Below are 16,871 nucleotides of genomic sequence, written 5' to 3' on the forward strand. Positions count from 1 at the left end.
GGCAACTTCTCCTTTGCACAGAAGATTCCCCACAGCATGCTGGAGGATGCAGATTTGTTTCCACACAGAAAGACTGCAAACAAGCCGTGCTAGCTGCAAAGGTCACGTTGAAGAAAATGGGTGCTGCCCGGGCCCAGGAAGGACCAGGAGGTCACCCCTTTAGGAGGAGACAGAGAGGGCGCTCAGCAACACTGAGAGCCCATGCAAAAGCAGGCAGCACCCACAGAAGTACTTGAACCTGGGTTCAAGAAAACTGAGCATGGCAGTCATCTCATCACTACAAAAGAGGGTCCCACGAAGCCGGTGTTCAACTCAGTGAGCTGAGCAATGCAGGACAGAGTGCTGGGGACCTGGGCTGTGCTGTACACAAAGGATTCCTTGCAAAAGTGCACAGAAGCCCTAGCAGCTGCAGTTCACGCAGTACACAGGATTACTGTCTGGGATGGGGAGGAAAGGACTTACCTCCACCAAATTTGGACAGATGGACCACTGGACTGTCGGGGTCACTTGGATCTAGCTCCTGTGTTCCAGATGAGAGGGGACACAGAGGTCCAGTGAAGCAGAAGTTTGGTGCCTGCGTTAGCAGGGGGAAGATTCCGTCGACCCACAGGAGATTTCTTCTTGGCTTCCAGTGCAGGGTGAAGGCAGGCAGCCCCCAGAGCATGCACCACCAGGAAACAGTCGAGAAAGCCGGCAGGATTAGGTGCTGCAATGTCGCTGGTAGTCTTCTTGCTACTTTGTTGCAGTTTTGCAGGTGTCCTGGAGCAGTCAGCGGTCAATCCTTGGCAGAAGTCGAAGAAGAGGATGCAGAAGAACTCTGGTGAGCTCTTGCATTCATTATCTGAACAGAAGCCCACAGGAGAGACACTAAATAGCCCTCAGAGGAGGATTGGCCACCTGGTCAGGTAAGCACCTATCAGGAGGGGTCTCTGACGTCACCTGCTGGCACTGGCCACTCACAGGCCTCCATTGTGCCCTCACACCTCTGCATTCAAGATGGCAGAGGTCTGGGACACACTGGAGGAGCCCTGGGCACCACCCCTGGGGTGGTGATGGACAGGGGAGTGGTCACTCCCCTTTCCTTTGTCCAGTTTCACGCCGGAGCAGGGGCCGGGGGATCCCTGAACCAGTGTAGACTGGCTTATGCAAGGAGGGCACCATCTGTGCCCTTCAAAGCATTTCCAGAGGCTGGAGGAGGCTACTCCTCCCCAGCCCTTAACACCTATTTCCAAAGGGAGAAGGTGTAACACCCACTCTCAGAGGAAAATCTTTGTTCTTCCTTCCTGGAACTGGGCTTCCCAGACCCCAGGAGGGCAGAAGCCTGTCTGTGGGTTGGCAACAGCGGTAGCTGCAGTGAAAACCCCAGAGAGCTAGTTTGGCACTACCCGTGGTCCATGCTGGAGCCCCGGGGATGCGTGGGATTGGCACCCCAATACCAGATTTGGCATGGGGGGACAATTCCATGATCTTAGACATGTTACATGGCCATATTCAGAGTTACCATTGTGAAGTTACATATAGGTATTGACCTATATGTAGTGCACGCGTGTAATGGTGTCCCCTCACTCACAAAGTCTGGGGAAATTGCCCTGAACTATGTGAGGGCACCTTGGCTAGTGCCAGGGTGCCCTCACACTTAGTCATTTTGCACCTAACCTTCACTAAGTGAGGGTTAGACACATAGGTGACTTATAAGTTACTTAAGTTCAGTGTAAAATGGCTGTGACATAACGTAGAAGTTATTTCACTCAGGCTGCAGTGGCAGTCCTGTGTAAGAATTGTCTGAGTTCCCTATGGGTGGCAAAAGAAATGCTGCAGCCCATAGGGATCTCCTGGAACCCCAATACCCTGGGTATCTAGGTACCATACACTAGGGAATTATAAGGGTGTTCCAGTGTGCCAATCAGAATTGATAAAAATGGTCACTAGCCTGCAGTGACAATTTTAAAAACAGAGAGAGCATAAGCACTGAGGTTTCGGTTAGCAGAGCCTCAGTGGCACACTTAGGCACCAAACAGGTAACACATTCAGGCCACAAACTATGAGCACTGGGGTCCTGGCTAGCAGGATCCCAGTGAGACAGGCAAAAACAAACTGACACACTAGTCAAGTAGAAATGGGGGTAACATGCCAGGCAAGATGGTAATTTCCTACAATCATTTATGGAAGGGAGTCCCAAAACCTATGGGTGGCATATGTATAAGCCACTGAGAAAGTTGAGAAATCCCCTAGTACAATTATACCGCCTGCTGAGAGCAGGTCTGATATGGCGGGATGAAAATGTATGAGATGGGCTCCCAGTGTACTCAGCAGGAGTCCTGAGGATCTGTTGCGACTCCTGCTGAGTACATCATTTACCTACACAGAAATTGATCTATTTGGGCCCTACCTGCATCATGCTGTGCCTTAATTTCCATTAGGTGCACACATGGGGGGGGGGAAGGGATGCACTGAGGGCCACAAGGACTTTATTAATGCAATTGGTGCTGCACCCCTGTTGTTCTATGGGTCCCGTTGTGTCATTGGCCAAGGCCATGTAAGGGAGCTTGACCATGCACTGGGTCCAGACTACTAGCACTTCCCTATTCCAGTTCCTTGTGTATCACATACACCCAATACTATGGCCCTCATTCTGACCTTGGCGGGCGGCGGAGGCCGCCCGCCAAAGTCCCGCCGTCAGGTTACCGTTCCGCGGTCGAAAGACCGCGGCGGTAATTCTGACTTTCCCGCTGGGCTGGCGGGCGGTCGCCTTCAGACCGCCAGCCAGCCCAGCGGGAAAGAGGCTTCCACGATGAAGCCGGCTCGGAATCGAGCCGGCGGAGTGGAAGCTGTGCGACGGGTGCAGTTGCACCCGTCGCGTATTTCACTGTCTGCGCAGCAGACAGTGAAATACATGTAGGGGCCCTCTTACGGGGGCCCCTGCAATGCCCATGCCAGTGGCATGGGCACTGCAGGGGCCCCCAGGGGCCCCGCGACCCCCCCTACCGCCATCCGGATCTCGGCGGTCCGACCGCCGGGATCTGGATGGCGGTAGGGGGGGTCGGAATCCCCGCGGCGGTGCAGCAAGCTGCGCCGCCGCGGAGGATTCAATGGGGCCGCGGTACACTGGCGGGAGCCCGCCAGTGGTGCCGGTCCGACCGCGGCTTTACCGCCGCGGTCGGAATCCCCATTGGAGCACCGCCGGCCTGTCGGCGGTGCTCCCGCGGTCCTCCACCCTGGCGGTCAAAGACCGCCAGGGTCAGAATGACCACCTATGTCTATTACCACACACATGTGCAGACTCTGTTCCACAGGCCTGCCGCTTCTCACTGACAGTATGGGGCTGTCCTGCATCTGCTCCTTCACTGGCACACTACTCAGTAACCTGCACCAACAAATGCATCCTTGCACCACAGAGCAAGTGTTTCTGTGTTGAAGCATTTTCTATGCCCATGCCCTTATCCCTCCCTGGACAAATAATGGTATACCATGGCAACAATGCCTGACCACACACTATTGGCAAGACAGCCATGATTGCAGTCAGTCAATGTGCAGATAGGTGCAACTATCTTCACATTAGTATACTCCCATAGCATTATTGTTGTGTGTCTTGTGATGGCACACGCTACTTATTTCATTGAAGGATGTTTCACAACATTCCTCAACACCTTTGAAGACCCACACAACCCCTGGGCAGTAGTTTGTCAGTTTGCTGTGACAATGAGGTAGATGTCTATGATAACTAAGGCAGCACCAAATACTATATGTGTCACAATGGGACAGCCATGCAAGAACCATTGTATGCCCCTGAGATACAATATAGAGTCAAGCAGTCCCCTATGGTCATGGAGGTATAGAGCTAGCAGACATCTGCATGACAATGCCATGTATTAGTAGTGCAGTGAAAAGCCCCACAGGAGTGTCAGAGACAGTGATGGTTTGTAGGTGTGTGGGTCTACATTATCTGAGACTATGTGTGATTGACAGATCACAGATGTTTGTTAGTTTCTCTGCTCTACCACTAGGATGACGTGCTTACTCAGCCTAACAAGTTAACAGTATACAATGTCGTCCATTTACTAAAATGTACAAATTACACTAACCAATGTTTACCATCCATGTCTTGCAGGTGGACCTGCACCCTACACTGTGGGAGAGGTTGCATGATTCAAAGACCCTAATGCATCCAGTAAGTGTCATCTTGTGCGTCATGGGTGCTAATCCAGTGTTTGTTGTGAGTCAGTCTGAAATGTAGAATGCTATGAAAGATGGTTTTGCCTGACCAATGATCTGATATCATTGGAGAGTGGATGGTGACATCATGTATGTTGGCATGTTGTGCAATAAGAATGGCTTGCATGTAGCTCAAGGGGCAACGTGTGCTGGAATGGAACTGTGTGAAATGGGAATTGTTATGGCTGGCCAGTTAGTCGTTGGTGTCTACCATGATAGGTCTCAGGGCAGCTGTCTATGTACATAGCATGCCTGTTTACAACCACTTTGTCACAGTACCATTGTCAGCACAGTGTGCCACACATAGCTTACACTAATTGACAAGGCGGTACAGATGTAGGTGACATCTGCAGAGGTCCCTAGGGGGCTTATGTAGGAGACACATATACCACAGGCGCCTCAGTACCCTTCACATAATATGAGTCTGTAGTACTGCAAGGAACAATATTGTGCTGCACAACAATCAGTAGTGTGCACATTTAGTAGACAACTAACCTCCAGATGGTTGTGTGAAAAGTTTATGATTCTTCCCACACAAGATCTCAAGCAGTTTTCACAACATGGTCCTGTCAACATGATATTTGTGATTGATGTAGGTCACATCACATATGCATAAGATGTGAATGCTGTGTGCGTACTTGGTACTTTGATGATGTATGACATGCATGTGCAAATGATGTACAAAGTTTCTGTATACTGTTGCGGTACTCACTGCAGTGCTAAACTCGCCGTGGGCCTGAGGGCACTCAAAGTCACCATGTGTGCGCCGTTTAACACTTGTAGCACTACATTGCACAGGGTAGGGGGCTTCAGCTCTGGAATGTGGTGACAACTCGGATGTGCAGCTCAGGCTTAAAGCAAAATTTCTGGGAAGTTTCAATCAGTTGTACAACTGCACACATCATGGTCAATGGCGTGCCCCTTTGTTACATAGGCTCAGGTCAGGTCTTACAACAGGATATATTAATGTTGGTTAACCAAACCTTAGAATAGGAGGTGAAAAGTTACCTGACCCCCTATCATATGGCCCACACCTTGCCTCCATGATGACTGGGCAAGCCTTCATGTTTCACCAGGTGTATCAAGGTGATGGATTGCATGCACAGACCCCCTTATGCACAGGGACACAGGAAATCCAGACTTGTTGGGGCACGTGATCCTCACAAGTTAAAAGACACAAATGTTGATCTTAGACAATTTTGTCCATTCAGCTCTGGACCCTGTTGTTTCAAGTAGATTTCCCTCAATGCGGTGACATGTGCATGATACTGATGATGGCTGGTAGGAAATAGTCATAGATGAGGAGTATGTCATTTTTGGGTAATGCTTGTTGGATTGTATGCGTTATCTGCAGCTGCAGTGTACATTATATGTCTGTGCAACCTCCACCCAATGCTGGTACTGATGCTTGCTTCTTCTCATGTTTCAGCTGCCAACATGACTGAAGTACAGAGGTGAGACTTCCATTAGAGGGCCGAACAATACAGCCACATAATGGAGGTGGATGATGTCTATGGCTGAATGGACAGGATATTCAGAAGGGAAAAAGCATCAGGGGAATGGTGTGCCTTTCTGCATGGGGGACCTCTGAGACAGCCACAAAAGGACTCTATAGACAAGCGATCTGGGGTGCAGGGGGCCACAGCTGCACCACAGCCCTCAACATGAGCTGCACCAGTGATCACGCAGTCACCACTACAGCCACCTGCTGCAGTAACCCCTTGTCAATTTGAGCAGGACATGAAGAAGGACATTGGACAGATTTTGGCCAGACTGACCAATTGGAGGAGGAACCAGAGGAGGACCACAAGTTATTGCGATACATTACGAAAACAAAAATTAATAAATCAGGAAGTGAACTATTGAAGTTTCATACAACAACCCAGTTCATTCTCCTCCCTTTTACTGTTTTGAATAGTTTTATATTTTAGATGTGTAGTGTTAGGTTAGTGTAGGGTAGGCGTAGGTTAGGTTAGGTATAGTGGGGGTACGTTTTTTTCTAAATTTTTTCATTGTTGGGGGGTTGAGTGGGGGGTTATGTTGGCTTAATTATTTGTGTAAAAAAAATCATAGTTTATGCTGTCCTACGTGTATCTTGTCTCTTAAGGGGGCTGGGAGCCAATGTCTAGAATGCAGTGTTACATGTGTACGATATGTTTAGAATAGGTTAGATAGGTGTCGTTTTAATTTAAGGATAGTTAGTATAGGTTAGTTTAGATTAGGGTACGTTTTAGGTTTTCATTTGCTTGATGGTTTCAAAATTAAATATTGTTCAACTTAGCCTAATTAGTTTTGTAATTGTAATTGATTGTGTCTGGGGCTTGCCATGAGTGCACTGGCCAAGTTGGGTGAATGGCCTAGGGTATGCTGACTGTCTTGATTTCCAAGTTTTCCCGTCTGCATCCCAATGACCAAGGAGCTGCCAGGACCTGTCAGAATGGCTACTTACTGTCTACTAGTGCATACACTTGCCATCCTGTGTTCCAGCCATTCACAATGTGTATGTAATCTTTATCTTGGACCTGTAAGCATGGTACTTCAACTGTAATTGGTGTGGTCCTGCTAATTCAATGTTGGTAAGCGTGGTACATCAGACAACTCCCAATTTTAGAACTCTATTCTGCAACACTGACAAGTAACCATCACTGATTAGTTTAGCTGTTCTTGTTTCACACAAATCAGTTGTACTGGTACTCCCATCTGGGTAAATTATAATTGATTGGGTAATGAGCCATACATGCCGTCTGTCTGCTTCAAAGGATATGGGTTCCAAAGCACTTAGTAAACACAGTTAGTTGGTTGTTGCCCACAATACCATCATCCTCCTTCCTCTTGTTTGGATCTTAGTGTGTGGCTTATTGTCTTACAGTCATGCACTCATAGACTGATATTCTGTACACATTGACATGGATTGACACAATGCAAACTTTTAGCTGACTAGATGGATCACAGTAAATGTAGAAACGCTAGATGTGTACAAGGTGCTTTATTTACAGGTGCAATTGTTATTTTGATTTCTATTCAATGTCCATTTCACAGATTCCATGAGTGAACATTTGCCATTTGTAGCACATTCGTAGTCCAGGGTTGAGGGACATGTCATGAGACATGATTAGGAGTAGTATGCATTATTGAGGAATGCATAACGTTGCCATTTGGTATGGTACCGACAATGACAGGACACAACAGACATTTCTACAGTGGTTAGGTGAAGAGGGCACATTTCGTACTGTCACAACACTAGGATGATCTTAAGTCCAGAACTAAGGAGAAACTGTCCATGTGGCACAGACTGGTGCTAACAGGTGCTTTTCCTTGTGAATGCAGCCACTTGTTCAGCTTCACGCATGATGTTCACATACATGCACAATGTGTTGTAGGCATTTATTCTGTGGCCTTTCCCATTTGACGCATATGGTTATGTGTGGGTTGTTGTGGGATCAGCCTGTATGGGTTGTGTTCCACAGGTTGCAAGCTTTAAGGCAATAGTGGGCTTGCAGCACTGGTTGTGCCACCCACATAAGTAGCTCTGTAATCATGTCTCAGACCTGCCATTGCAGTGTCTGTGTGTGCCGTTTTAACTGTAAATTTGACTTGGCAAGTGTACCCACTTGCCAGGCCTGAACCTTACCTTTTCTTACATATCAGACACCCCTAAGGTGGGCCCTAGGTACCGGGTGCAGTGTATGGTTAAGGTAGGACATATAGGCCCTCATTCTGACCCTGGCGGTCTTTGACCGCCAGGGCGGAGGACCGCGGGAGCACCGCCGACAAGCCGGCGGTGCTCCAATGGGGATTCCGACCGCGGCGGTAAAGCCGCGGTCGGACCGGCACCACTGGCGGGGTCCCGCCAGTGTACCGCGGCCCCATTGAATCCTCCGCGGCGGCGCAGCTTGCTGCACCGCCGCGGGGATTCCGACCCCCCCTACCGCCATCCAGATCCCGGCGGTCGGACCGCCGAGATCCGGATGGCGGTAGGGGGGGTCGCGGGGCCCCTGGGGGCCCCTGCAGTGCCCATGCCACTGGCATGGGCATTGCAGGGGCCCCCGTAAGAGGGCCCCTACATGTATTTCACTGTCTGCTGCGCAGACAGTGAAATACGCGACGGGTGCAACTGCACCCGTCGCACAGCTTCCACTCCGCCGGCTCGATTCCGAGCCGGCTTCATCGTGGAAGCCTCTTTCCCGCTGGGCTGGCTGGCGGTCTGAAGGAGACCGCCCGCCAGCCCAGCGGGAAAGTCAGAATTACCGCCGCGGTCTTTCGACCGCGGAACGGTAACCTGACGGCGGGACTTTGGCGGGCGGCCTCCGCCGCCCGCCAAGGTCAGAATGAGGGCCATAGTAATGTGTTTTATATGTCCTGACAGTGAATATTCCTCTGTGACTTTTCTGTACCCTCCTGACTGGTACTTGGGTGTTTGGGGTCTCCCTGGGGTCTCTCCTGGCCTGTTGATTCCATCTTCTGTTGCAATTGCACTTTTACCTGCTTTTGCGTTTTATTTTTATGCTAATGGGGTGCTAAAATGGTGGTACCCCTTTTGCAACATATTTACGTGCAGCAAAACGGTGTTGCACCATTTTTACAGCATTAGCCTAAATTTTCCTTATGGCATTGTACAGTTCTTAGCATCTTTTTTTGGTGCTATCCATTCCTTAATGCCATCCTATGTCATTTCATAAATATGCCCTTTAGTGGGCTTTACTAGGTATTCACTGGTAAATCAAATATGCCAATCATGTATAAACTAATCACCAATATATTTTACACAGAGAGCATAGGTACTTTCGCACTAGTTAGCACTAGCTAGCAGTGGTAAAACACCCAGGCCCGTATTTATACTTTTTGACGCAAAACTGCGCCAACGCAGTTTTGCGTCAAAAAAATTAGCGCCGTCTAACGCCATTTGGAAGCGCCATGCGGGCGTCAAATTTATACTTTGACGTACGGCGGCGCAACCAACAGGTGGGAGTCATTATTTCGTGACGCACACAGCATCGGTCTGTCGTAAAGGAAACCAACGTAAATGCGACGCACATCACTGTGGGTCGATTTACGACAGCGCAATCGTGAAAACGCCGTTTTTTTTCACGCAATTGCGTTACATTTTTGCGTGAAAACTGCCCTTTCAGGAGAGGAGACCCAAAATGGATCCTAGATGCCCCAACAGACCCCAGGAGGATGAGAGCAGACCAGGAACCAGCCAGGAGGAAGCATACAGGACCCAGGACATTTAAAAAAAAAAAGAAAGTGTCGCTTCAGTGCAGAGGAGCAGGAAATCCTGGTGAAAGAGGTGACGTAACACCAGCACCAACTTTTCATCTCCTCAAAATTGCCACTCAGTAGGAGAGAGGCCATCTGGAAACAAATTGTGGACAAGATTAACAGTGTGGCTGAAGAACACCGGACAGTCACCGAGTGTAAGAAACGCTGGCATGACTGCAAACGTAGGACCAAAGAGAAAATGGCCAGGAACAGGAAGGCAGCAATGCAGACTGGAGGGGGGAGTCCAGCACAACAGGAGGCCCTGGACCACATGGAGGAGATGGTCGCAGCCGTCATCCCGGAGGAGATCGTCACAGGGATTCAAGGACTGGACAGCGCAGACTACCACGACACAACGCACATGCAGGGTAAGTCGCATGGGGAATTCAAATGCAATAATGAGGATTGTAAGCAGGGGGGGGATACCTACTACACAATGCATGTAAGTCAGCACATATATGAAGTGGCATGGGGAAAGGGGCACAGCAGGGGGGCATGCCCAGTACTGACCGAAGCTGGGGCACGACAAAATACAGCAACCACAACAGTCCGACGGGGACATCCTGTAATTACAACAAGAGAGCCAAGAGAAAGCAGTGACAGGTGGGAAGGACACTACCTCAAATCAACATCCAGGCACTTGTCTTGCAAAATCTATTCCCCATCAACTAGGTCCCTACCTGTAATGCTGTAGCAAATACAACAACTGCAACTTAACTGCCACCACAGTTGACAATAACACCTCTCATCTCTGTGCAGCTATAGCACCAAATGGCAGGAACCCCACCCTGGAACATACATACCTAAAATAGGGGGTGAGGATGACATCTGCAATTACTCCTAGAAATAAGACAAAGGTACCAGTACACTCAAATGCCGAATGTCCATAACTGACACATACATAACCCTAAGTAAACAGCAATAGGAGCCACACAGCACTAACGACACACACATGCTGCATACGTCAGGGTCCCTCACGTGCCTGGCTAACAAGGCTACATCACTAATGTCATACTGCTCAGACAACAACATTGAGGAGGGGACACAGGCAACTGGTCACTGAAACACATCTGCACAGTCTTACAAAAAAATAGGACATTCATACAATAAACAGGCCAATCCAGTAAGACACACATTATACCCCATCATATACAAACATCAACAATGTTTACATCCATACCACATCCTAACATTGACATGCATAGGTAATGCCACGTAACATGTACAGTTCATGCAATGTGAATAAAAAGTGTATGGGGCAGGGCCTGAGAGGCAAGTGTGCTGGCAGGGCAGTCACAACACCCACAGTCAGTCAAAGTGTAGTGTGGCAAGTGAAACGTATACTTTGCGCATTAGCCTCGGGATGGAGGCCTTTGTGCATCTTACCCTGAATGTACTAATACTCATTTGCTCACATCTAAGAGCCTCAGAGCACTTTGCAATAAATGATTATCATTGCCCTTCCTATCAGTTAATGTAGCAAATAGTCAGTCCTAGGGTATTGTTAATTAGTCAAATCACCCTGTTTTGCCTACTTCTGCACTGGAGTTTGCCAGAACATATTCACTCTGTGCCCCAGTCAAGGATACCGTCTGGTACGTTGCTGATAGATGTGGTAGGGTTGAAGGTCTGGCATTCCTGCGTAGGGAAACCTTGTCATCACCATGACATATGTCTTTTAAATTCACTTCCTCGTCCCAAGACACGCATGGGGGAGTTTCCAAACAGAAATTCACAACTAGATGCTGCCTGCCTTGCTGCTGATGCACAACCAGATCCCAGCCCATTCCTCTGATATGAGGGATGATGTCTCCCCTGTGATTCAGACAGGCAAGCTCCAAACTTAACATGCTGTGCTATACATAGAACAAGCAGAGGGAGAGTAGAAACTGTTAGGCACCACGATAGTTGTGTACTAATGTATTAGTCTCCTGTGGACTATTTCAATTCTAACAGTGTGTATTGTTTGGGTTAATGGGGCTCACACCTAAATTCCTACAAGTCAGTTGTACAATGAAACTTCATATCAAACAAATACTGTCTTTGTCATTTGTGTATGGGAACATACCGGAAAAGATAGAAATGTGTAGGACCTGAGTGACCACCACTTCCCTGAGAAGTTCCAAAGATGTCATGCGCTCGGATGTCTAAACATTCCTTTGATGTGGGAGACCAGAGGCACTGCTAGTTAGTCTGAGCTAAATTGAATATCTGGGTGACAGAGTTATATACAAGTGGGTCAAACTTAGTCCCCCACACCATTAGCTATCCTGCTGCCTAGAAAGCCAAGAATCACATGTAGGATAATGAGAGCCCACCCAAAAAAATGTCCCTCCATAACAATAGTGAAACACCGAGGGAGGAGTAGGACCAAAAAACGCCTATTTCTAAATAATTACAAAGCAACACCTAGAGGCGACCTGGCAGACATGTCTGAAAGATCCATAGCATACATGTGACACACAGGTGGGCCATAGGCCTACAACAATGGCCTATGACGGACAGCAGATACCTAGACAAACACAGAGTACAAAGTTAAGGCATCCAAAGGCTTGTATCTTAAAGCAAAATTGTCACAACACAGACACACTAATTGTACCCTGTTTCATTGCAGAGGAACACGGATCTCCTGCCGATATGCCTGTCCATGAGTTCCCTGATGACATGGATGACGAGACCATCAACCTCCCACAAGAGACCCTTGACATGGCCCTTGAAAGCCTCCAAACCCCACCTTCAGTCACAAGGAGGAGCACAGAAGAAGCAGCCACCACAGTAGAACCACCCGCCACCCCAATTGTAAGACCTGCCAGCTCCAACACAGCTGAGGACTCTGACGACACTGGCACCACCTTCGAAAGAACTGTCGTTGGGGTCCAGCGGGAGCTGGCCAAGGAGGTGCGGGTGGGGATGCAAACTATGGCAGCCAGCCTTGAGGGGGTGCGTTCGTGCATGTTGTCAACTGCTGATCAGGCAGCTGCGATGCAAGCCAGAACATCGCTCTTGGAGGAACTTTTAAAAACACAGAAGGAAATCTGCACAGCTGTCATCCAGTTGACACAACAACTCCAACTGCAAGCCAGTCAATGTGTGCACGAATGCAACATAGAACCCCTCAGGGCCGACCTGGCTGCCTACCATCGGGATGTGGCTGCCATTCTGAAAAACCAGCAGGCCCTCCTTGCTGCAGTACTGCCCTTCATTACTCGACAGGGATCAGCCCCCGGGATGTCTGCCTCCATGTCTTCTAACACTGAGGCTTGTGTTGCCCCTTCACAACCAACAACAAGGATACACCAGGCAACACACACATCAGAAGAAGAAGACATGGAACAGATAACATTCACACGCAAGAGTACCCGGAAGCCCTAGTCCCTGCACCATGGCCTACTCTGACCAAGGTCCTACGTTTTGACACATGCCAGTCTCACTACAACTACCCTCAATGACTGTTCGGCAATCCACTGTATGACTTGTCCCCATTGCCAGTGAATGTTTCTCTCCTACCATTTGGCAATTCATGTTCCTCTGCACCGTCTGTGACCTCACCCCAGCATGTCAGGAGCATCATCCACACCCCGTCTGTATGATCACCATGTAAGAATGCACCAGAACGGACTCAGCTAACATTGTGAATGGACATTTTGCATTACACCACCTACAAATAAATATCACTTGCACACCTATTGTGTCTCTGTGTCATTTCACACTTCAACTGTGCAGTAGATAACTCCAAAGTGGCTGTGTGGCAACCATGTCGATTCTCTATACTACTGTCCTGATTTCATGTATACTGAAACATCTGTGCAGTGGCCAGGATTGCATCATAGCTTTACTATACTGAGGAAAATAACTGATGAAGGGACTAAGCACACACAATCATGCTGTGTTGGACAGAATGATGCACCATCTACAGCTATTCTAGACAACTAATGGTGGCTGAGAAATGTAGGCACCATGCGATACTAAAATTGGAAATTATGCTGTAAAATGAAAGGAATGATAAACAAATTACACTGCATCAATCACCCTTACGGCGTATACTTCCATGAAGGAAAGTCATGCTGAATCAGTACACACATGATGTAGGTCAGCAATGACAGCAACAAGACAAGAGTGTGAACAAATCCTCATCTACAAAGCTCTCCCTGAACTTCACAATGCTGTCCGACCTATCTATTTACCTACAATAACAAGTCGGGAAACACTCTTTGTGAAGTAGGATACATACCAACCCCAAACCTTGATGATCAATGCACACTACCAATGTTGGCTCTCCCACATGGTGGATACTTACCAAGTTAGCACACGGGTAGCTGGCATGTTAAACCTCATTAGCCTGGGGATAGCGAGCATGGAACACAAATGTCATACTAAAACTTTCTGCTACACTGATGTCAAGGCTATGAAAAGGTAGCAACTAACACATCAGGTAAAGGGTTAACAATTTTTTTATTTCTAAGTAGTAATAAAAGAGGCAACTAAAGGAAAGGTAAACCTACACTAATCTAACCTGACTACTACTAACCCACAACTGTCCCTAACTAACCTAAGCTAAACTTACTCTACACATGTAACGAAACGATCTAAACATCAACCCCCCACCCACCATTAAGAGACAAGACCCATGCAGGACAACACTTACTAACCTACACACATACTATACTATCCTAAACAAACATATATATATATATATATAGTTTTTTTTTTTAATTAAACAGGAATCCCAACATTGCCCCCCACCCACCCACCCTCACAAAAATATTAGATAGAAAGAATAAGGACCCCCCACCCTCTTACCTAACACTAACTAAGCTAATTTCCTATACTTATCCTATAACTAACCCCCCAAACCCAACTAACAGTATGAAAAAGGAAAGAGGTGAGAGGGGAGGGGTAAAAGTTCAGGAGGGCAAAATGACTACAGATTTGCCCTCCGTAGTGTGCGCCGGATGGAGCGCACCTTCTTCTTCACCTCATTCATGTCCTCCGCAAGGTTGTCAAACTTGCGGATCAACCTGTCCAATTTTCTGGACAATGCCTGGAAGGCTGCAGGGTCAATAGGAGGGTCAGTGCTGGTCTGGGTGCCGGTGGAGGTGGAGGTTGTTGCTGGAGTGGAGTGGCCACGGGACAGCCCTGCTCCCAACACACGGCTGGGTCCAGGTCTGGATGAAGATGCCTGGTCCGTTGCTGTGTCCCCTTGGGCAGACCTGGTGGATGTAGTGGCGGTGGTTGTTGGTGGCACCGTTGGGGGAGCCTGTGGTGTGGCATACCACGCCCCGGAGGCCCGATCCGAATTATATCTGCGGGCCATCCTCCGATACCCACACTGCACCTGCAGGATGTGCCTGTACCTCATTGCACGGCGCTCGAAATGGTTGCACTCTGCGGCACTCAGGTTTGCAGCTGTGAAGAGAAAAGGGAAATATTGAGCATTGAATTTACAGTGGGTTGAATACCATCATGGGTCATTTGTCCATTACTAGAAATGTATTTTTGGCAGCAATTGTTACAACATAGTTCACGGAAAGGCTCAGAGGAAGTACATGTGAATCCTGCATACCTAAGGGCAAATCACACCTAGCATATACATGTCTCTACATGATGGATGACATCACCCTAAACTACTCAACCAAATCATACCTAAGGCATGAGACATTATGGCACCAGCTCTTCCGCATACTGACTTCACTACATATGTCATTCTATGTGATAACAATCACACTCCTCACTCAATGGCATTTGGAATTAGTTGTGTGCTAAGATTGAACCCCTGGCCCAGAATCATATGTCCACACTAGGGGTCAGATGTAGGACTCTTGAAATAACAACTAGCAATTATGCAAAGCAGAACGGTGTCTCTGACACCGTCTGCGAGTCGCTATGGGGTCCCGAAAACCCACCTCATGAACATCAATGATGTGGGTTCCAAGTTGCCCCACCGTAGCGACTATGGGCACTCACGGGGATGGAGGCCTGCTGGGACCAGCAGAAATCCATAGACGTGACTGCTTTTAAATGAAGCAAGTAATTTTTCCCCAAGTGTAGGCCGTTTACCTGAAAGGAAAATGAGCTGCAATTAGTTTAAAAACACAACAATTCAACTTGGAAATTTTCAAGGTAATTATTGGTCCCTTAGACCACTGGCTGTTTTGTGCAGGATTATTTTGGTCCACTCACAAAGGTGAAGGTTTACAATGAGGACCCCTTCCAGTCAGCAAGTTGGTTACCATCCACTTCAAGTGGATGATAACAGCTACTCACTTTGCAACCACGTACTCGGTTGCAAATGGGATTGCCTACCACTGTGATTTGCAAGTAGGTCTGGTAAACCCCTTTATCATTTCCATTTTGAAAAGCATTTTCCTAATATGTACATGACCACCAAATACATTTTGGAATAGGAAACAGACGTTTGCAAATCACAAACATATATTGATGCCATTTGCAACGTGTAGACATTTTTCTCACTCTGGCCCTAGGTACTAACTCAAGTCACAAAAGGTGTTAAGTACGTGTAACATACTGGTTGCTACAGTCCTAGGTACCCTGTTTCACAGTAACATCCCAGTCTTTGTGGGTGGTGTGGGATGAACAACCAACAATCCCATGTTCAATGCACACCCAGGAGTGTACAGAAAGTTCCACAAGTATGTGCCGTCACACACAACACCTATGAAGGGCTAGCAACACGTTGTAGTCAGCCCAACCTTGTCACATCCCAGGTCCACACATGTCAAAATGATATGACTTAGCCCAACATAACATACTATTAGTGAGGCATGTTTAACAACACACACAGAGGAGGTAGAACACCCATTCACATGATTCAACTGAACACCTAGGCCATTGCACTCAAGTCACATACACTTCGAGTTCACCTTGTGGAAGTACATGGCCCGGAAGATCCGACCTACAGTGTACACAGTCCATCCTCAACTAGGAAGAAACACTTGTCATCAAAGCCATGTGCCTAAGCTATCTGGGAGACTGTCAGTCTGATATGCAGACTCAGTTGATGGCAAGTCCCTGACCAGGTCTAACATTGACCAGTGTATTCCAAATGAGTCATACCATTCCCAATTGCCGCCCTAATTGAATGGGCTACAACCCCTCAATCTGAGAGATGACTAGGTATTGCTTTACAGAAACATTATTCAAATTTGATATCACACTAAAACAACAAAGCCAATGAACGGCCAGCACATCAAATCATGAATTCTCTTGAACACACAGTAATCCATCATGCTTCATTACCAAACAATGTAAATAGCACTCAGGCGACACTCACTGTAGGTATCGGGGTCGTCAAAATGGGCCACCTCTCCCACGGTGTACAGGGCTGGTCCACCTGTAAAGCATGAAACAAAGATTATACTCAGACTGGGTGAACGGAC

This window comes from Pleurodeles waltl, chromosome 1_2, assembly GCF_031143425.1.
Source record: "Pleurodeles waltl isolate 20211129_DDA chromosome 1_2, aPleWal1.hap1.20221129, whole genome shotgun sequence".
Taxonomy (NCBI): Eukaryota; Metazoa; Chordata; class Amphibia; order Caudata; family Salamandridae; genus Pleurodeles; species Pleurodeles waltl.